Source organism: Chelonia mydas, chromosome 2, assembly GCF_015237465.2.
Source record: "Chelonia mydas isolate rCheMyd1 chromosome 2, rCheMyd1.pri.v2, whole genome shotgun sequence".
NCBI lineage: Eukaryota > Metazoa > Chordata > Testudines > Cheloniidae > Chelonia > Chelonia mydas.
The window spans coordinates 239401429-239424819 of record NC_057850.1 but is presented as its reverse complement, the minus strand read 5'-3'; positions in this window follow the sequence as shown (position 1 = coordinate 239424819).

Sequence of the window (23391 nt, the reverse complement as noted above, 5' to 3'; positions counted from 1 at the left end):
CCATGTGTTAATTACTCATGTTGGGCCAGGCCTCAGCTACATTCCCCTGCTTCTGTCTTTTTTATATGAGTATTCATTTCATTTGCATCATATTCCTGTCTTTGTGCTTTTTTAAAAGTTTATTACCCAGCAGCAGATTTCCAAGACCACAGTTGTGATAATCATTTTAACCAGGCTCAAAGTACGAACTGGGGTTCAAGATCACCTCCTCTTGTACAGACTAACAGGGCTGTCTCCACTGCCTGAACAATATTATCCCCCATTGCTTGTTGCTCAGCTGTTAGTCTGGCAAAGGGCACTGTAACAGGGTGGGACTCACCCTTGCGGTGCCTCTTGCTGGTTCCTGGGAATTAGCTCTGTGTCCAGCTGCAGAGCACCCTTTGCAGGCTAGTGTCCCGGTTGCTGCTGGGCCCGAGTCCCTCCTGGACCCTGGTGCCTTTTTGGGCCAGGGTGCTGCCCCCTGGCAGTACCCCACAGATCTGCATCTCCCCTCCCCGGGGAACCCCCAACCCTCTATCCCCACCTCGCCTCAGTCTATGACCACTGCCAGTCATCAACTAGCCCCCATTCCATGGGGCAGACTGCAGTGTAAATGCCACTCATCACCAGCAAGGGGGGTTTGGACCTGCTATCTTTGCCTACCCCTGGGCTGCCCTCTGCAACCCCAGTACCCTTCTTGGCCTTTAACAAGGCCTGCAGCCTGGGGGGTTTCCAGGCCAGAGCTCCCCAGCTTCTCCAGCCTTCCCCCAGCCCTACTCCAGTCTAGGTACCCTGCTTAGCTTCTGGGCAGCCAGGCCCTTCTCCCTCAACAGCTAGAGGAAGACTGGTCTCTGGCTTCTGGCCCACTGCCCTCTAAAAAGGGCCAGCTGGGCCTTAATTAAGGTGGCCACAGCTGTGGTCAGCTACTCACTCAGCTTCCCCCAGCTGTTCTCACTCCTCTTCCTCGCTGCAGCCCTTTCCTGGGGTGCTTTAACTGCTTCAGGGCCAGAGCAGGGTAACCACCCCACTACAGGCACCAATTGCTCTATTTTTCTTTGTACCAAATCAGCAGTGTTAATGGACAAGGGAAGTACGGGTACAAAGATTGGTCACCGGTGATTCCCATTTGGTGTTTTCTGTTACAGTCTCTTTCATCTTCACGCTTAGCCATAGGGCATGGGTTCCACTCTGAGTCAGAAAAGTGAGGTTCAGACAAAATTCATGCAGGCTCCCCTGGCATGGTGTTGTCCTCACTGTGAAGTTGTGGTATCTCAGAGCACATGCTATGTCCCAGAGCCATACTGTTACCCCAAAAACAGAATTTGGGGTGCCCCTAGAATAACCTATTGTCCCCTTAATCTGTCCTTCCTAAGGTCTGGGTCTCTAGGATAGTTAAGGAAACATTTGAAGGACACAGATATAATCTTCTGATAAAATGATTGACACAGGCAGTATTCTTTCCAAAACAAATACTATTTAAAGTAAATAATAATTCCTAATACAGTAATAATCTAGAAATAACTATTAGACACAAATCTCTTATTGCAAGTTAAAGAGCATTCAAACCACAATTGCATACAATTCAAAATATTCTGTTACAGTTGGCCAGTCTGCAACAGATCACTGACAGCAGTTCTTAAATTGTACTTTAAATTTTAAATATGTAAATTACAATTAGCAAAATCTTATGCATTTTTATTAGCCTGCACACATACTACACTACACTATACTTATACCATAATTAAAACTAGCAGACTTATTCTGTCAATTGATTTGTTTGCTGCTGCGTGGTCAGCTCTGGTCAGCTTTCCATTTGCTTTTTCCCTTAGCTCTGCTCTCAATCTCTCCTTCTCAGCAGCTCCTGATCTCTTCTCCCACTCCTCTCCAGCTGACTACTTCCCACTGCCTTTTATACTGTGCCGTCAGCTATCAGACATTCTCTGTGCATACTCAGTGTCAAACATTACCTCGTTCATAGACACAGGCCAACATTCAAACATTCTGCACATGCTCACTGCCATTGTTTACCTCAGAGCCATGATTACCTCATCTGTCCTTACCCACTTGGCTCTCTGCCAATGATCTTTTCCCTACTTTTATACCTCACATGCTCAGCAGTTTGTGACCTTTTAGCCTTGTTACCTTTAGCCTACCTTTACTGCACATGCTCAGCATGTGATCTGCAGCTTCCAGTGGGGGAGCAACTTCTACTTATTCAAGCATGGGGAGGAGGTGACCAGCCCTCTGTGGAGAAAGAAGTGATTTGGGACTATTTAGAAAAGCTGGACGAGCACAAGTCCATGGGGCCAGATGTGCTGCATTCGAGAGTGCTAAAGGAGTTGGTGGATGCGATTGCAGAGCCATTGGCCAGTGTCTTTGAAAACTCATAGCGATCGGGGGGAGGTCCTGGATGACTGGAAAAAGGCTAATGTACTGCCAATCTTTAAAAAAGGGAGGAAGGAGGATCCAGGGAACTACAGGCCAGTCAGCCTTACCTCAGTCCCTGGAAAAATCATGGAGCAGGTCCTCAAGGAATCAATTCTGAAGCACTTAGAGGAGAGGAAAGTGATCAGGAACAATCAGCATGGACTCACCAAGGGCAAGTCATGCCTGACTAATCTAATTGCCTTCTATGACGAGATAACTGGCTCTGTGGATGAGGGGAAAGCAGTGGATGTGTTATTCCTTGACTTTCGCAAAGCTTTTGACATGGTCTCCCACAGTATTCTTGCCAGCAAGTTAAAGAAGTATGGGCTGAATGAATGGACTATAAGGTGGATAGAAAGCTGGCTAGATCATTGGGCTCAACGGGTAGTGATCAATGACTCCATGTCTAGTTAGCAGCCGGTATCAAGTGGAGTGCCCCAAGGGTCGGTCCTGGGGCCAGTTTTGTTCAATATTTTCATTAATGATCTGGAGGATGGCATAGATTGCACCCTCAGCAAGTTTGCAGATGACACTAAACTGGGAGGAGAGGTAGATAGGCTGGAGGGTAGGGATAGGATACAGAGGGCCCTAGACAAATTGGAGGATTGGGCCAAAAGAAATCTGATGAGGTTCAACAAGGACAAGTGCAGAGTCCTGCACTTAGGACGGAAGAATCCCATGCACCGCTACAGACTAGGGACCGAATGGCTAGGCAGCAGTTCTGCAGAGAAGGACGTAGGGGTTACAGTGGACGAGAAGCTGGATATGAGTCAACAGTGTGCCCTTGTTGCCAAGAAGGCCAATGGCATTTTGGGATGTATAAGTAAGGGTATTGCCAGCAGATCGAAGGACGTGATCGTTCCCCTCTATTCGACATTGGTGAGGCCTCATCTGGAGTACTGTGTCCAGTTTTGGGCCCCATACTACAAGGAGGATGTGGAAAAATTGGAAAGAGTCCAGCGGAGGGCAAAAAAATTATTAGGGGACCGGAACACATGAGTTATGAGGAGAGGCTGAGGGAACTGGCATTGTTTAGTCTGCGGAAGAGAAGAATGAGGGGGGATTTGATAGCTGCTTTCAACTACCTGAAAGGGGGTTCCAAAGAGGATGGATCTAGACTGTTCTCAGTGGTAGCAGATGACAGAACAAGGAGTAATGGTCTCATGTTGCAGTGGGGGAGGTTTATGTTGGATATTAGGAAAAACTTTTCAGGAGGAGGGTGGTGAAGCACTGGAATGCGTTACCTAGGGAGGTGGCGGAATCTCGTTCCTTTGAAGTTTTTAAAGGTCAGGCTTGACAAAGGCCTGGCTGGGATGATTTAGTTGGGGATTGGTCCTGTTTGAGCAGGGGGTTGGACTAGATGACCTCCTGAGGTCCCTTTCAACCCTGGTATTCTATGATTCTATGATTCAAGAGGGAATCTAGGGACACAAAATGGAGGTTAGGAATGCAGACATGGAGTCTGGGAATCTCTCTGGTATCAGTACCACCTCCTCCCTCTCTTTAATAACCCAGCCTCCCTTGCTTGTGGTCAACTTTATTTGGGCTGAGCACTCTCAGAACCATCTGTGCTTGATTTGTTTACAGCAGGTTCTGTTTATTTTATTTTTTTGTTGCTGCAATGGGATAGTGCTGTTTATAAGTCCATTCTCTGTTGGACCCATACTATTAACATATACCCTGTTTTAGGATTTCCTATCCATCTAGGAATAGCAATCATAATTGTCTCAGTTGAATTATTAATTTCATGCAATGCCCAAGGTCCAGGATTTTCTAGCCTTGCAAATTTTCTTTCCCAATATTATGAATTCCCTTTTCGACTAGTGTGGTCCAGATAATTGTGCTGTTTAACAACCTTGACCATTCCCCCTTCTTTATTTTATTTTATTTTTTTTTATTCAATGCATAACAAGTTTGGTACCATGTATGCCACACACATTTGCCTGAGAAACATTAATTAATTAATTACAATATTTATAGATGTATTAAATAACAGTGAGTTAATTTTACTATTTTTTTGGTCATTTATTTCAAAATACCTGTCCGCAAGTATGTCTGAATGGAGTGGAGGCACAGGGCCACATGGTGAGGGACGAAGGTGGTGCAGAGCCACATAGAGACAGATTCAGGAAATATTGTAATGTTTGCTGAATTTTATAGGGAGACCCCAACTTTTGTGCCACCCAGTATGGTTGCCAGTGTTTTTATTGGCTTTACAGTTTTTGTAGAGCATTTTTTAAAAAAAGATTTTATGGTAGAGGTGCTTACTTTGGACTAGTGTGGGAGTTGCATGTTATTTATTATCTGCCATCAAAATACCTGGGGTTTATTTACATACACATTTATCAATTATTTTGGGCCTACTAAAATACAATTATTTTGCCTTAGAAAAACTTTGGACTTGTTTATATGCCACAACATTTAGTACCTTTTAAAGATGTTTTTTGGGAATATATTATAGACCCATGAACTTTTAAACCATGCAGTTTCTTTTTTAGTTCATTTTGACCCACAGATACCGTTTAAATTCAACCTTGTAGTTTTTTTTAACTACCACCACTACTACCCCAGTGTTTAAACACCACAAATATTTTAGAAAAGTAGATTGGTTTTGTTTAGTTTTAGATGGTGCTTTATAGATTTTTATGGCGCAATTGGAGTTTACAGTACTTTTGTGGTGGTTTAGGGACCAGGAAATTACCAGTCAAAGTGTTTTTCAACCTTGGGATCAACTTTACGCCCTTTACATTAGGACAGACACTGTCGTAAGCCTTTACCACTTTATGGTTGCAAATGTCTGAGACAAAAAGGGAAGAAACCATTTTTTGCTCCACGCCCCCCCACCCCTTCATTTTGTGAGCTTTTAGTTGACTTTTTTTAAGCCCAACTTCACCCTTGAAGTGTGTGTGGTCACTCTTCAAGTATATTACGCAGTTTACAAAAGGAGGTGTATGACAGAAACTTTCACACAGGACTGGAGAGTGAGCTTGCTGCGCACTCAGCTGGCAGCAGTGGCTCCTGTCTTGCGAGCCTGGGCTAGGTTCCCTTCTGGGCATTGTGACATGGTGCACAGGGTCACATGGTGCTGTGAGCCTGTGCAAATGTCATAATGCCACTCACTCAAATTTGGCCCAACTGCCTCTCCATCATGATGGAGAGGCAGTTGGGTCAAACCTGAATGGTTATGAAATTCCTTTGCTAAAGCTCTGTTCTTTGCTTTCCTGCCACATCATCCCTGAAAGAGTTACTTGAGAAACCAGAGCTCCCACAGCTAGGTGAGCTCTGTGGGAACATGTCTAAGCAACTGGGAGGGCTGTGGGAATGGTTCCAGGGTCTAAGTGGCCAGACGGCAGGGTTCCATTGCCCTAGAAGGGTGCCAGACATGGGGTCTGCACTGGGGAGTGCACCTGAGAGACTGAGCTAGGAAGAGTGACCAGTCACTACCCAGACCCAGTGAGGCTTGGAAGCCAGCAGTTGGTGCTACTCGCCACAGACTGGTATCCATCCAGAGAAGGGGACTGGACCAGATTGTGACAATAGTAATAGCTCACAAAGTAGCAAGCAAGAGTGTTACTATTGTGCCTTGTGCCTTTATTGAAAGATACTGTAGAATGTCATAAAGCTTCTGATATATTACTAAAGGTTTAATGTTGCTGTATTTGGCAATAGGAAACTTAAGTCGGTGACTCAAAAGCACCACCTGCTGATTCTTAACGTAACTTTCTAAACTCCATCTTTCTTCTTAGATGCGGATTGCTATAGTTGTAACTCTGTGTCTAATAATAGCAATGAGACAAGGTGGGTGACGTAATATCTTTTATTGGACCAACTTCAAGACCTGAGGAAGGGCTCTGTGCAGCTTGAAAGCTTGTCTTTCACTAACAGATGGGGGTCCAATAGAGATAATACCTCATTCACCTCGTTCTTCAAATAATCTCAGACCAACACAGCTACAAGAACAATGCAAATAATAATATCAATAGCATACTTCCTTTAATGAATATCATTACTACTACCTCTTACGCATAGCCTAATAAGGATTTAAACAACATTAATAAAACCCCAAACCTACCATCTAGAAACTTGAAGATCAAGACACTGATTCCTTTTTTGAAAAGGACAATTCCTCATTTTTCAATGTTCTGTCTAGAATATAACTGTAGGTGCAGATTTGTGGCACAGCTAATTAAAGATGCATTTTGATGTCAAACTACTTGGCTTCTGAACAAACTAAAATATGCTGTAAAATATGCCTGCAATTATTTTTGCCAGCAAAATTACACATGCACATTTCCCCAAGTGGGAAATCTGAGGAAACTTCACATCAGGTCCTAAGTGTGTTAAGTATGAGATAAGAGGTACAACCTTATCCTTACTATGTATAAATAACTCTTTTTATATTCCAAGGGCCCTCAATGCAGGATTCTCCATACTTCCCCATTGTTTACACCCACATCTATTAAAGGCACAGTCCAGTCTATGTACCTTAACGCACCCATCACTGTGGTATTCAGTTGGTTTAATTATTTGATCTTATGCAAGACAAGGTAGCTCTCCTAGATATCACCTGCTAAGTGTATTGTTACTTACTGAGAGTTTGTTCCTTTGTTCTTCTTCTTTTCGCTGTTTCCCCTTCTCCCACTAAAAAAACATTACCTGGCTGATATCTACCATCATCATTCAGGAAAGGCTTGCAGACAAACCAGGTTTTGTCTCATAGACTAAAAATGTCTTAGTCTTGGGTTATTCTAATCTCTGATAAGAAATTCCACATCTGGGTGGGGGTACAGGGGCTCTGCCAAGAACATTGTACCCCTGTTCATGGGCCTCTGTCAACACATAGTTTTCTGAGGGAGCAAAGTTGCCTTGCTGTGTTACAGAGGTCATAAATGTCCTAGCCTGCAAAGTGAGGCCAACAACTCTAAAGCAGGTCTGGACTGAAGAGTATGCTATTGGAGCACAGAGAGCACCAAGGTGAGATGCTCTTGTTGGAGTTTCCTATGTGTGACGGAGTGTTGTAATGGGGTTCGCTCACCACTCTGGCACCCCTGCTGGCTGTCATGGGAATTAGTTCTGCATGTTAGTGCACCCTCTTCAGGTGGTGCCTCACCACCATCAGTCCTGCTCTAGGACCCTCATCTCTCCAAAAACTGCCACATCCTTTCAGTGACACAGCCCTCTGGCTCTGCCACACACTGTGCTCCCCCTTCTGGGGGACCTGGAGTCCACTGTTCAGCCACTTCCCTCAGTAGCTACTGCAGCAAATTTTCTGGTCACTTCCTCATGGCCTCAGCATCCTCTTTGCTTTAGGACCTCAGTGTACAAACCCCAGCAGCCAGCCAGGAACTGTCTCTTGTTCCCTGCAAGGAGCATTGCTCTGTCCAGGGTGCTAGTAGTTCTCTCAGCCCTCCAGAGACACAGTCCTTCCTCCTAGCAAAAAACTGCCTTCCTTTGCCCTGCAGCTCCTGTTTTTATATGGGCCTGCTTGGCCCTGATTGGCTGCTTGCTTCAGCCCTTTTCTGATTGGCTGCCTCCTGTGCAGCCTCCCTAGAGCTCTATTAATCCCTTAGAGCCCAATATGGGGCAGACGCCCCATCACAGGTGTCCATCCCACACAAGACTTGAAGGGGTTAAGGTGGCAGTGGGCCAGTTAACTCCCCAGGGTTCACTTGGAGGAGCCAGAGAGCAGGGATTAATTAAATGAAGCTCAGGTGGACAAGAATAGGAGGGGCCTATATAAAGCCCAGGAACTGAGTGCAGAATAGGGGCTGTAGGGAAGTAGTCTGCAGCTATTTTCTGGGAGAGCTGTTTGGGACTACAGTTACTCCCTAGGAAAAGGGAGTTTGGGTTGACAAGCCAAGGAGGGAGAGAACTAGAAAGGTAGGTAAGGCTTGCAGGAAAAGTAGCAAGGTATGGGGCAAGGCAGAACTTGGTTGCTGCTGAGTGGGAACCTGGAGCAGAGGGTGGGACTGGGTTCTCCTACCACTGTCCTTCTACTGGGGAAGTGCCACAGGCCAGGTAGTGGAGAGGGGACACTCTGAGACAGTTTCCCTGAAAGATGTTTTTACCCTGGAGGGGGAAAATATGAGTGACCTGGCTGGAGGGCTGAGTCACAAAGAGGAAGCAGGAGCTCCTGGTTTGAGAGAGGGGCTGTGGACAGAGAGAGAGAGATGGATTGCAGCTGCAGGAAGGGGTATTGGCCTGTCAGAGCTAAGCCCCAGAACCACTAGGAGGTGGCATTGTCCTAGCAGTGAATAGAGTGCTCTGTCACAGATGGACTGCTGCTAGTTGTATAGTTAGTGAACCTCTGTGGCTGTGCTTGTTGTCTGAGGTAGAGTATGTTGCAGCGTGCACTGTAGTCCTCTTCATTTGTCTAGGGAAGGCTGGATGGGACTCCCTTTGGAACTGGAGTCCTTTGATGCCATTCTCATTGGCTGGAGAGGTTGTTATAGAGTGACATAAGGCACTGTTATTAAGGGATTAGCTGTTGCCCCACAACATTCTGAATCCCTGCCAGCCCTGGGAGTGAGCAGCTATCTGTGGACATGGGAACCATGTGTCCCTTTCTTCACCTTAAACAACAATTACTACAGGGCTACTTGACCAGCCCCAGTGGTGTTTTTATGTGGGGAGCAAAGAAGCAAGTAAATGTTAGGACTTAATAGCCAATCTTCCAGAGTTTGTTTTAGGCTTGATCTTTCATTTTATTTATTTGTTTATTTAAAACTCTGTCCATGCTCCACTTGGACTGAGTGTGGGTTGGAGGAAGGAGAGGGTGGATGGAAGCTGGCCCAACCCTTGCTCAACTTAGTGTTGTACAGGGGTATCAATGACTTACACCAGTGGTGTAATGTCCCTCAAAGGCCTTATGCCAGCAAAGGACTGGGTATAGGAAAGCTTGACTCTGCCATGCTTCATCTCCTCTCTGTCCTGACCTGACCTCTAATACATTTCTGACTGGGATAAGAACACTTCGTGCTGCATAGGACAACGTGTAGCAGACTGGAGAATCCAGCCTTTCACCTCTTTTGTTCAGCCCATCTGTTTTCTCCAGTGCTCTTACATTTTACCCTGTGCTGTCTTCCCAGTAGTTATTTCACTGTATCTTTATTATATTGCTTGAACAAACTGAAAAGTTTTCCCAGGACTAGGCTGTAACTGCAATAAACTCACGTTAACATGTTTTATTGCATTAGTAAGAGTGATCCTAAAGGTATCTCAGACATGTTACCATCAAAGAGATTAGAATGCATTACCTATTTACTGGCATTCTCATTAATCTTCATAGCTTTATGATCCATGATGGTACCTGCCCTTTGTAGTGATTTAATGAGTAAGATATTGAGAATCAAACTATCTTGACACCTACCCCCTGTGTGTACTGATGTGAACTGGTATTTGACACTACTTTGAAATAAAATCATGAGCACAAAAACATTTCAGATATCATATGGATGCAACTCATGTACAAATGCCAGGCTATGGCTTTATTTTACTTAAGGAATTAATGAACCAGTGCTGGACTGGCAGCCCTTAGACTGATGTAACTGTTCTGTGGTTAACTAGGTAACAATAGAGAAAGCAATAGGCAGTTTGGGAAGCTTGTGCTGTCAGGACCCAGGGCCTGCTTGTTTTTACTTGTTTTGATCTGCTTAGCTCTTGGAAGTCCCCAAGGCTCCGGGCTGCTGGCCCCGAGCTGCCTGGGGTCCCTATGGACAGCTTTGTCCGCCATTAGGGAATTTTTTCCCGAGAACCCCCTGTAACCCCAGTTTGGGAACCACTGCTCTAGAGGAAGAAGGAGTAACAATGACCAACAATTTCAACGCGGTAATGAATGAGGCAGCAATGGACATCCTTGGGAAACATCGTAAGAAAACAAACCATGGGTCACAAATGAAATACTACAAATTTGTGACATTAGAAGAGAACTTAAGAGAGACAAGAACAGCACTGAGGGAGCTGATAAATACAGAGCAATTGGCAGAAAGATCAAGAAAGGAATGAAGGTGGCCAAGGAGATATGGATTGAAAAACAATGCTCTAAAATTGAAGAGTGTATCAATAAAAATAGCAAACGAGCCATCCAGGTTGTAAAAGATCTGATGAAGGAAAGATGGACCAAAGCTAACACAGTCATTGGGTACAGAAGCTGATTTAAAGGACAGGTTACAAATCAGAGTTAATAGTTCCACAATTTCACATTTGAGTTCTTTCAGAACTCTTGGGTGAATGCCATCTGCTCCGTGACTTCTTACTGTTAAGTTGATCAATTAATTCCAAAACCTCCTCTAATGACACTTCAGTCTACAAAATTCCTCAGATTTGTCACCTACAAAGGATGGCTCAGGTTGGGGAATCTCCCTAACATCCTCAGCCATGAAGACTGAAGCAAAGAATTAATTTAGTTTCTCTGCAATGACTTTATCGTCTTTAAGTGCTCCTTTTGTATCTCGATTGTCCAGAGGCCCCACTGGTTGTTTAGCAGGCTTCTTGCTTCTGATGTACTTAAAAAACATTTTGTTATTACCTTTTGAGTTTTTGGCTAGCTGTTCTTCAAACTCCTTTTTGGCTTTTCGTTCTACATTTTTTCACTTAATTTGGCAGTGTTTATTCTCCTTTCTATTTACCTCACTAGGATTTGACTTCCACTTTTTAAAAGATGCCTTTTTATCTCTCACTGCTTCTTTTACATGGTTGTTAAGCTACGGTGGCTCTTTTTTAGTTCTTTTACTGTGTTTTTAAATTTGGGGTATACATTTAAGTTGGGCAAATGAAATTTAATGTGGATAAATGTAAAGTAATGCACATTGGAAAAAATAACCCCAACTATACATACAATATGATGGGAGCTAATTTAGCTACAACGAATCAGGAAAGAGATCTTGGAGTCATCATGATAGTTCTCTGAAGACGTCCGTGCAGTGTGCAGTGGCAGTCAAAGAGATCTTGGAGTCATCATGATACTTCTCTGAAGATGTCCGTGCAGTGTGCAGTGGCAGTCAAAAAAGCAAACAGGATGTTGGGAATCATTAAAAAAGGGATAGAGAATGAGACGGAGAATATTTTATTGCCCTTATATAAATCCATGGTTTTCCATCTTGAATACTGCATCAAAAAAAGAATATACTGGCATTGGAAAAGGTTCAGAGAAGGGCAACTAAAATGTCTCGGGGTTTGGAACGGGTCCCATAGGAGGAGAGATTAAAGAGGCTGGGACTTTTCAGCTTGGAAAAGAGGAGACTAAGGTGGGATATGATGGAGGTATATAAAATCATGAGTGGTGTGGAGAAAGTGAATAAGGAAAAGTTGTTTACTTGTTCCCATAAGAACTAGGGGCCAGTAAATGAAATTGGTGGGCAGCAGGTTTGAAACAAATAAAAGGAAGTTCTTCCTCACACAGCGTTTAAAAGAGAACTGGATAAATTAATGGAGGTTAAGTCCATTAATGGCTATTAGCCAGGATGGGTAAGGAATGGTGCCTCTGTTTGTCGGAGGGTGGAGCTGGATGGCAGGAGAGAGATCACTTGATCATTACCTGTTAGGTTCACTCCCCCTGGGACATCTGGCATTGACCGCTGTCAGCAGACAGGATACTGGGCTGGATGGACCTTTGGTCTGACCCAGTATGGCCATTCTTATGTTCTTAGGTAGTAGAGATGAGATGCTTCTGTAAATCCTGGGCATCTCCTACTTCAAACACGTTACTAATGAAGAGGTCCACAACATCATCACCCAAAGCGCTGGGTCATATGAAGACCTCCTGACGACTGAAGAAGCGCAAGCTGAAGTGGTACAGCCATGTAACAAGATCATCCTCCAAGGGACAGTACAGGGGAAGAGAAGAAGAGGTGTAGAGAGAAAAAGAGATGGATTGACAACATAAGAGTGGACAGGAATGGACTTCATGGAGACTCAAGCACTGACACACAATCCTCAGGGGTGGAGACAATTGGTTGATTGCTCATCAATGATGGAGTCCCAATGATCAATGCGGCTATGGGAGTGATGACGATGATGCCTCAAGATGATAGGGCAGCTGTAAAATAATCTTGAGTGGTTTTATTAACATGTTTGCAATAAGTGGTGTTAATATATTTATTGCTGAAGTTAATTTGTGGAAAAGATTAACTAGTGACTCAAGTGATCCGATGGATTATTATTGCTGAAATACCTTGAAAATTCCCATGCATTGACATCTGCTTGGAGCATCCTAGCAAAACTGTAAGGCAAACAAGGTGAAGAAAATGCAGAACGAATAATTTATTTAAAAACAAGCCCCTAGTGTTGTAGAAAAATGTGCATTCTGACAGAATATTACACACCATGGCTATACACCCAGGTGGAAGGTTTCACTGTCTGTATGATACAAGGAACAAAAACAAACAATATTTTTTTCATCTTTAGTCTAGTTTTCATTGTCCAAATACCCCAGAAAAATTGTAATTTATTTAAAACAAATTTATTTTAGTGGCATGTGTGATGGTCTCCTCTGGGAATACAGAATCATGTGTGAGAGGGACAGCTATGTTGGGTTTTAAACCATGTGTCAGCTCCTTGCCACACCAGTCTGTCCACCACACCAGCAAACTCCTTGAGACTCTATCAGTCTTACCCTTGCTTTGCAGGTAACAATTAGTGAATTAGTTCCTGAGTTTTCCCCAGAGATTTCTCTATAGCATCCAGTCCCTCTCAAGCAATGCACACAGAAATCAAGTTTGCTGTCTCCAAAGAGACCATGCATACACCAGCTTGTTAGGTTAACTGAGGACTCAATATTTACTTTACTTCAATATAACAGCACTGAGCTGGTCTATAGTAAAACTAAGAATCAGTTTATCAACAAAGAACAGCGATTTAAGTGATACTAAGCAAGAGAAAAAGAGAGTTGGGTTACAAAAACAAAACATGCTTTCTAGTGACTAAAACTTAATTTTAGCAAGTTACAATCTTTGTTTAAGCAGTTTTCTCAGTTACATCAACTGGAATCTCCAGCTGTCCAGGCTTGAGGATCCAACTTTCACAGAATCTTGCGAGACTTCTGCTTAATGTTCTTTCACACATCCATCCATTCTAGGTATATATTTTTTTTCAAATATCAATTGATTTATATTTTTCCTGGACTGTTATGTATGGGGAAGGGAAAATGAAGATGAGGGGAGATGAGGAATAGTGGCAAGAAATACGGACCATTAAATGTCTACAACATATCCTTTAGCTGCACCAGGATGCGTCAAAGGTGCTGATATGAAGTGCAAGCTCTGATATAAGGGTACCCTGTCTGTCAGCATTGCTGCCTGGGGCTCCTGGCAGTGTTTTGGTGCTCGTTCGGGGTTTGTTTTGCTGTGGGTGGTGGTGTTTTCGTTTGGTTTGTGTTTCCTGGACTAACAGGACTTAGGTGAGAAGGCTATGACAGATACAGAGGCATCTGTGGTAGTAACCCAAGTAGTGGAGGACACAGTGAAGATGATGAGATGTAGAAGCTGCAGCGTGTATATGATCCTGGAGGGAGGTACCTGAAAAGAGTTTCGTCTGCATGAAGTGCCGTCTGATAGAGCTGATGGAAGAAAAGATCTGAGGATTGGAGATGCAGGTGGAAACTCTGGTTGAGTTTAGAAGGGGGTTCGAGTGGATGATGGAGCAAAGACATGAGGAGGCTGAAGGGAAAAGCTCAGACTTGCAGATGGAAGTAGGACCAAAGAACTCTGAGGGGAGACTGCTGGGAGAGGAAAGTGGACCATGGAAGCATGTGACTACGAGAACCAAGCAGAGGAAAAGGCGGGCTAGTGAAGGAGAAATAGAGCTCAGGAACAGGTTTGCAGAGTTGGAAAATGAAGAAGGGGCACAGCAGGTGGTCACTGAAGGTGAGAGGGCAAGGAAGAAGAGAAGAGCAGCTAGTTCTACAGGAAGAGGGGAAGAGTCAATGGAGATAACAACACCAAATATGAGCCCCAGGAGGATACGGGATGGGTTGCAGAGGATTGCAAGGGATAATAGGAATCGAGAGGACTTGCAGCCAGAGGGAACAGGAGATAGACTGGAGCATCGCACCATCACCAGAAAAAGGCAGCTCTAAGTGATTGGGGACTCCTTACTGAGAAGAATAGACAGGCCTGTAACCAGAGCTGATCCAGAGAACAGAAGGGTGTGCTGTCTGCCAGGTGCGAAGATATGGGATCTGAACCTGAGGCTGAAGAAGATCCTAACGGGAGTGGGAAAGAATCCACTGATTGTCCTTCATGTGGGAACAAATGATATGGCTAGATTCTCTCTGGAACGTATCAAGGGAGACTGTGCTAGGCTGGGGAAGATGCTAAAGGAAATCGAGGCTCAGGTGATCTTCAGTGGGATTCTGCCTATTCCTAGAGAAGGGCAACAAAGGTGTGACAAGATTATGATGATCAACAAATGGCTCAGGCAGCAGTGCTATAAGGAGGGCTTTGGGATGTATGGCCACTGGGAAGCATTCATGGACAGAGGACTGTTCTCTCAGGATGGACTTCACCTGAGTAGGGAGGGAAATAGACTTTGAGGATGGAGGCTGGCAGAACTGATTAAGAGAGCTTTAAACTAGGAATTTGGGGGAGATGGTTGGGAGATATCCAGGTAATCTCCACACCGGATTTTAACATTGAGAGGGAAGAAAACGAAGTAAGAAAGGGTACAGCCGTGGGTAGGAGAATGGACATAAGGAGGAAGGGTAGTGTACATGCCAGTCTAATAGGTGATACTGGTGGTAGAATGTCTATGCCCAGTTGGGTAAAGAATGTGAGCGAAGCCAAACAGCAAAAATTAAGATGTTTGTACACTAATGCGAGGAGCCTAGGTAACAAAATGGAGGAACTAGAGCTACTGGTGCAGGAAGTGAAACCAGATATTATAGGGATAACAGAAATATGGTGGAATAGTAGTCATGACTGGAGTACAGGTATTCAAGGGTATGTGCTGTTTAGGAAAGACAGAATTAAAGGCAAAGGTGGTGGAGTAGCATTGTATATCAATGATGAGGTAGAATGTAAAGAAATAAGAAGCAATGGAATGGATAAGACAGTCTGTTTGTGAAAAAATCACATTGGGGAAGAAACCTACTAGAGCCTCCCCTGGGATAGTGCTTGGGGTGTGCTATAGACTGCCGGGATCCAATTTTGATATGGATAGAGACCTCTTTAATGTTTTTAATGAAGTAAATACTAATGAGAATTGTGTGATCATGGGAGACTTTAACTTCCTAGATATAGACTAGAGGACAAGTGCTAGTAATAATCATAGGGCTCAGATTTTCCTGGATACGATAGCTGATGGATTCCTTTACCAAAGTAATTGCTGAACCGACAAGAGGGGATGCCATTTTAGATTTGGTTTTGGTGAGTAGTGAGGACCTCATAGAAGAAATGGTTGTAGGGGACAACGTTGGTTCAAGCGATCATGAGCTAATTCAGTTCAAACTAAATGGAAGGATAAACAAAAATAGATCTGTGACTAGTGTTTTTGATTTTAAAAGGGCTAACTTTAAAAAAATTAAGAAAATTAGTTAGGGAAGTAGATTGCCTTTAGATCCACAAGTTCTTCAGTCCAGAGGAGGCCTGGAATTACTTCAAATCAAAGTTGCAGAAACTATCAGAAGCCTGCATCCCAAGGAAGGGAAAAATTCATAGGCAGGAGTTGTAGACCAAGTTGGATGAGCAAGCACCTCAGAGAGGTGATCAAGAAAAAGCAGAAAGCCTACAAGAAGTGGAAGATAGGAGGAGTTAGCAAGGAAAGCTACCTTATTGAGGTTAGAACATGTAGGGATAAAGTGAGAAAGGCCAAAAGCCACATAGAGTTGGACCTTGCAAAGGGAATTAAAACCAATAGTGAAAGGTTCTATAGCCATATAAAGAAGAAGAAAAAGAAGAAAGAAGAAGTGGACTCACTAAATACTGAGGATTGAGTGGAGGTTAAGGATAATCTAGGCATGGCCCAATATCTAAATAAATACTTTGCCTCTGTCTTTAATGAGGTTGATGAGGAGGTTAGGGATAATGGTAGGATGACAAATGGGAATGAGGATATGGAGGTAGATATTACCACATCTGAGGCAGAAGCCAAACTCAAACAGTTTAATGGAACTAAATCGTGGGGCCCAGATAATCTTCATCCAAGAATATTAAAGGAACTGGCACACGAAATTGCAAGCCCATTAGCAAGAATTTTTAAATGAATCTATAAACTCAGGGGTTGTACCGTATGACTGGAGAATTGCTAACATAGTTCCTATTTTTAAGAAAGAGGGAAAAAAGTGATCTGGGTAACTACAGGCCTGTTAGTTTGACATCTGCAGTATGCAAGGTCTTGGAAAAATTTTTGAAGGAAAAAGTAGTTAAGGACATTGAGGTCAATGGTAATTGGGACAAAATACAACATGGTTTTACAAAAAGTAGATTGTGCCAAACCAACCCGATCTCCTCCTTTGAGAAGGTAACACATTTTTTAGACAAAGGAAACGCAGTGGATCTAATTTACCTCGATTTCAGTAAAGCATTTGATACGGTTCCACATGGGGAATTATTAGCTAAATTGGAAAAGATGGGGATCAATATGAAAATTGAAAGGTGGATAAGGAACTGGTTAAAGGGGACACTACAAGGAGTCACACTGAAAGGTGAACTGTCAGGCTGGAATGAGGTTACTAGTGCAGTTCCTCAGGGATCGGTTTTGGACCAATCTTATTTAATCTTTTTATTACTGACCTTGGCACAAAAAGTGGGAATGTGCTAATAAAGTTTGCGGATGACACAAAGCTGGGAGGTATTGCCAGGACCAGGATATCATACAGGAAAATCTGGATGACCTTGTAAACTGGAGTAATACTAATAGGATGAAATTTAATAGTGAAAAGTGCAAGGTCATGCATTTAGGGATTAATAGCAAAAATTTTTGTTGTAAGCTGGGGACACTTCACTTGGAAGTAACAGAGGAGGAGAAGGACGTTGGAATATTTGTTGATCATAGGATGACTATGAGCCGCCAATGTGATATGGCCGTGAAAAAAGCTAATGCGGTCTTGGGATGCATCAGGCGAGGTATTTCCAGTAGAGATAAGGAGATGTTAGTGCTGTTATACAAGGCACTGCTGAGACCTCATCTGGAATACTGTGTGCAGTTCTGGTCTCCCATGTTTAAGAAAGATGAATCCAAACTGGAACAAACTGGAACTGTACAGAGAAGGGTCACTAGGATGATCTGAGGATCTGTCTTATGAAAGGAGACTCAAAGAGCTTGGCTTGTTTAGCCTAACCAACAGAAGGCTGAGGGGAGATATGATTGCTCTCTATAAATATATCAGAGGGATAAATACCAGGAAGGGAGAGGAATTTTTTAAGCTCAGTTACCAATGTGGACACAAGAACAAATGGATATAAACTGGCCACCAGGAAGTTTAGACTTGAAATTAGACGAAGGTTTCTAACCATCAGAGGAGTGAAGTTCTGGAACAGCCTTCCAAGGGGAGCAGTGGGGGAAAAAGACATATCTGGCTTCAAGAGTAAACTTGATACATTTATGGAGGGGGTGGTATGATGGGATAGCCTAATTCTGGCAATTAATTGATCTTCGACTACTAGCGGTAAATATGCCCAATGGCCTGTGATGTTAGATGGGGTGGGATCTGAGTTACTACAGAGAATTCTTTCCTGGGTGTCTGGCTGGTGAGTCTTGTCCCCATGCTCAGGGTTTAGCTGATCGCCATATTTGGGGTTGGGAAGGAATTTTCCTCTGGGGCAGATTGGCAGAGGCCCTGGGTTTTTTTTGCCTTCCTCTGCAGTGTGGGGCACGGGCCACTTGCTGGAGGATTCTCTGCACCTTGAAGTCTTTAAATCACATTTTGAGGACTTCAATAGCTCAGACATAGGTTAGGGGTTTGTTACAGGAGTGAGTAGGTGAGATTCTGTGGCCTGCGTTGTGCAGGAGGTCAGACTAGACTATCATAATGGTCCCTTCTGACTTTAAAGTCTATGATTCTATGTCTGTCATTTTCTCTTTGCTTTTCTTGATTTTCTACTCTGAGGCCTGCCTATATTAAAAAAATGAGCAGTGTTTAACAAAACGTTTCATTAACACCCCGTGTTGAGTGATATTTAAATCAGGTCACTGCTCCCCATCCAGAGTCCTCATTCTCCCAAATCAGTGCCCCAACTCACTGCTTCCCACCCAAAGCCTGGGGGAAACAGGATGGTGTGCTGTCTTACCAGAGCCAAGACAAGAGACATCTCCCTAAGACTGGATAGGCTTCTGATGTTGATGGACTGGGATCCACGGGTGATGGTGCATATCAGTACTAATGACACTTCATCACGGAATATCTCTCAGATTATGGACTACTTCAGGGAATTCAGAAGGGTGCTGAGATAGAAAAATATTCAAGTGATTTTCTTGGAGATCATTCCTGTCCCATGAGCAAAGGAAGAAAAGAGGCAGAAAGTTCTGGAAGTGAAAAGCTGGCTAGGTAAATGGTGTAAGGTAGAAAGGTTTTGAAAGGCCTCAACAACAAAAGGAGAGAGTAAAAAGAGGGAAGAAATGAGCACTTATTTAACACAAAACTCAGGTGGTGAGAACAAAAATAATCAAGAAACCAAAGGACGTAAAGAGAAGAAATTATTTAATTGCCTATAAACCAGTGCTAGGAGCCTGAGTGACAGACAAGAATTGGAGTTGCTCACTTGAGCATAAATTGGATCTAGTTGGAATGACTGAAACCTCTTGGGATGATTCACATGATTGGAATGTGAAAAATCAATGGTTATAGCTAAGGCTAAGGTTTTGTCATGGATATTTTTAGTAAAAGTCATGGACATGTCATGGGCAATAAACAAAAATTCACAGAAGCTGTGACTTGTCTGTGACTTTTGCTGTTGCAGCTCCATGGTTTCCCTCCACCACCATGGTGGCTTGGAGCTATGGGTTTCTCCCTCCGCCCATGGCAGCTGGAAGCTGCAGGGTGACCATATTTCACAAAGACAAAAAGGGACACCCCCAGCCACTTGCCCAAGGCCGTCCGCGCAAGGTTGTCGTCTATCGCTGGAACCCGGAGGAGGGTCCCCTCAGAAGTCTGTCACCTGTCGCTGGAACTTTGCAGCGGCCTCCTGTCGCTTGTCGCCTGTCGCTGGAACCCTGCCAGGGCCGACTGGCTGTCAGCTCCAGAGTCCTGCAGCCCCGGGAACTGAAGCAGAGAATGTCAGGGAGGTCTCTGGATGTCACGGATTCTGCGACTTCCATGACCTCCGTAACATAAACTTAGCCTTAGTTATAGCTATTTATGAAGGATCAAGTGGGCAAGAGGGGAGAAGGAGTGGCGCTCTATGTCAAACTTGGCATAACCTGTTTCTGAGTCACTGATAATTCGGAAGAAAATGATCTTGAATACTTATGGATCAGTGTTGTAACAGAAAAGCACAAGATGAGGGTATTAATTGGTGTCTGCTACAGCCCACCAAATTTCACTGGGGAACAGGATAACAAGCTCCTTAAGCATTTCTCTCTCATGTGTAGGGCAAAAAAAAGAAAAAAAAAGCTGCATAATCATGGGGGTTTCAGTCTGAGTGACACCTGCTGGAGGTCTCATGCAGCCAGTACTAAAACATCCTTGGAATTTCTAAATATTATAGATGACAGTTTCCTAACTCAAAGTGTTGCATCCCATGTACAGGAGTTCTATGTGTGACCTTGTCTTGATAGATAAAGAGAAACCGATCACAGAACTGAAAATTAGTGGTAGCTTAGGTACAAGTAATCATAACCTGATCACATTTGTTATGTACAATAGCATAAAGTCCAAACCAATAATTGTGACCCTAAGAGCGCCTCAGTGCCAGCTGGCAGAGGGCACACTCTTCTGTAAACTCCTAACACATTGCTGACATACTGTTTATCTATAAAGCATGTTGTGTGAAGTATCGAAAGCCAGTGACACACCAGTCACTAATATTGTAGGAAGTTATATACAGATGGTATGTAAAGAGCGATGTATGTGTGCTGGAAACATGTTTTTAAAATGTTTTGGGGGCATACAAGTTTGTCTTAGACAGTGGAATGTTTTGCCTGTTTGCCTGTGTCTCTAATGTAAATTGAGCAAGGTGATGCCAGAGACAATGGGCAGTTAATTTGCATCTGGGGTAAACACCAGTTATCAGGAGGAGGAGGAAACTGCATGGTGTCAGCACACTGGAGGACACCCTGCAGCGTGAACCAGCCAGGGGTCATTCTGATTCTTGAGACAAGGACAACGAACTTTGGGGAAAGCAAAAGGACATCTGGTTATCCAGCCCTTGGGAGACACAGAGACCAGCTTTCTAACTTTGAAAGAGTGGATCCCCTTCCATCTAGGAAGGTGACACTGAGAGGATGCTTTAGGTAAGAAGCTTATCTTAGACAAGGATTGTGGCTTGTTGAGTTACTTTTTAATCACTAGAAAGCATGATTATACAGTAGAACCCCGTTTATCTGACCCTCCATTATCTGGCTCTCCGTATTAACTGAACAACCAGCGCGCACAGGTCCAGAAGCGGGTGATCTCTCCTGTGGCTGCTAGACGGCACTACAGCCTCACACTTTCCCATTCTCTGGATTAGCTGAATTTTTGACTATCCAATCTGGCCCTGGTCCCAATTAGATTGGATAAACAAGGTTCTGTTGTATTTTTGTTTTATCTGTTTTATCATTTTCTGTTTCTATTATCTCTACTTAGAATCACTACAATCTCTGTTCTTTATTAATAAACTTATTATATTATAAATTCAGTTCAGTCCCCAGCTGAGCCTACAGGCTGGTGTGTATGCTGTCTCTTTAGAGGCAGCAGACTTGGTAATTTCTGTAAGTGTCCAATGATGGGCTGGATACTGCAGAAGAATGTTCTTCCATGGCATTCAGTAACTGGAGGCTTCAAGCGTAACCTGCAAGAAAAGGACTGGCAGAATCATGAGGAGTTTGGTCAGCTGGCTAACAGACTGCAGTCTCAGGGAGCTGACACACAGTTTAGCAGCAACAAATCTCTCTCTCGTGGAGGCACAGGTGTTACAAGCAGGGCCGTCCTTACCCATATGCAAAGTACCCAGCTGCGTAGGGCACCAGGAAATTTGGGGCACCAAATTCCCTGGTGCCCTGCGCAGCTGCGTGCTGCTCCAGCCCCTGCCCCGCCTCTTCCTCAGGGCCCCCCCCCTTGCTCCGCCCCAGCCCTGCCTCTTCCCGCCCTGAGGACTGCAGCAGGGCTGGCCTGCACTTACTGGCGGTGGGAAGTACAGCGACGCAGTCCCAGCTGTGCCGCTGGTGAGTGCTGGGGGGCGTTTCCCCCGTCCCCCAAGCCAGCCCTGCCCTGCGGAGGCCTGGGGCCAGTCTCCCCCCTCCCTGCCCGCATGGAGGCCTGGGGCCCCACAAACCGTCTCCCCAGGGGGGCTGGCTAGGGCCCCAAAATAGGTAGGGATGGCCCTGGTTACAAGATGACTCTCTCAGTTCTGGACACCCCGAGGAAGCATCACAGCAATCTATGGTTGGTTCTGAAAACTGAAACTGAAAACAACTAGGAGCCAAATCAGCTGGAAGGACGAACTTAAACAGAAAAATGTGAATGATAATTGGGCAGCGTTTAAGAACACTTTACGAAATGCCAAAAAAGCCATAATCCCACAACTGAGGGAAGGCCACACTGGTTAAAAAAACCAATCTGGTTTAGAGGGGAAGTGAAGGTGGCTATAAAAACAGTATATAGCAAATGGAAGAAAGGGGAAGCTGAAGGTAATGAATATGGAACAGAAGCTGGGAACTGTAGAAAATTGATAATGGAAACAATGACAAGAAGAAACCTATGACCAGCATTGTTAAGGACAGCGAGTTATTTATAATAAGAACAAAAAGAATCCTAACAGTATTATCTATTACTATATAGAAACAGTATTTTTAATGTGGAAAAAGCAGAAGTGTACCGTAGATATTTCTGTTCTGTGTGTGGGAAAGAAACTGATGTCATATCATGGACTGTTGATACACTTTCCATTCCCATTTCTCATCATAACTCAGGAGGATTTTTAAATTGCAGCTGCTAAAGGAACACCTTGTTAAATCAGCACATCCCACTAACTTACATCCAAGAGTTTTAAAAGAACAGGAGCTTGCTGGACAATTAATGTTAATTTTTCAATAAATCTCGGACTACTGCAGAAGTTCCAGAAGACTGGAAGAAAGCTAATGTTGAGCCAGCATTGAAAAAGGGTAAACAGGATGACTTGCATATTTATAAGCCTGACACTGATCCAGGGAAAAATAATGGAACAGCTGATATGAAAGGAAAGCAATATAATGCCAATCAACCTGAGTTTATGGAAAATAGATCTTGTCAGGCTAACTTTATTTTTGATGAGATTACAGGTTTGATTGATAAAGATATTAGTGCAGATGTAATTATATTTAGTTTTCTGTAAGGCATTTGACTTAGTGCCATGTGACATTTTTAGCAAAAACTTAGAATGAGCCAAAATTTACATGGCACACATTAAATGGTTTAAAAAATGACTAACTGGTCTCTGAATGTAATTGTAAATGGGGAATTATCATGGAGCAGGTGTGCGTTTAGTGAGGTCCCATAGGTCTTGGCTCTTGGCCCTACACTAATTAACAATGTTATCAATGACTAGGAAGTAAACATGAAATCATTACTGATCAAGTTTGCGGAGGACCCAAACAGTGGGAGAAGGATAGTAATGAAGATAGGACACTGATACAGGGCAATCTGGATTGCTTGATAAACCAGGCACAAAGCAACCAAAATATGCATTTTTATGTGGTTAGCAGTAAGTAGAGTCATTCATCTAGGGAACAAAGGATGTAAGCCCTCCATACAGGATAGGGGACTTGATCTTGGGAAGCTGTCATAGTAGATAATCAGCTGACCATGGCTGTGACCAAAAGTGCAGATGTGATTCTTAGCTGTATAAACAGCCAGATCTCGGGTAGGAGTAGAGA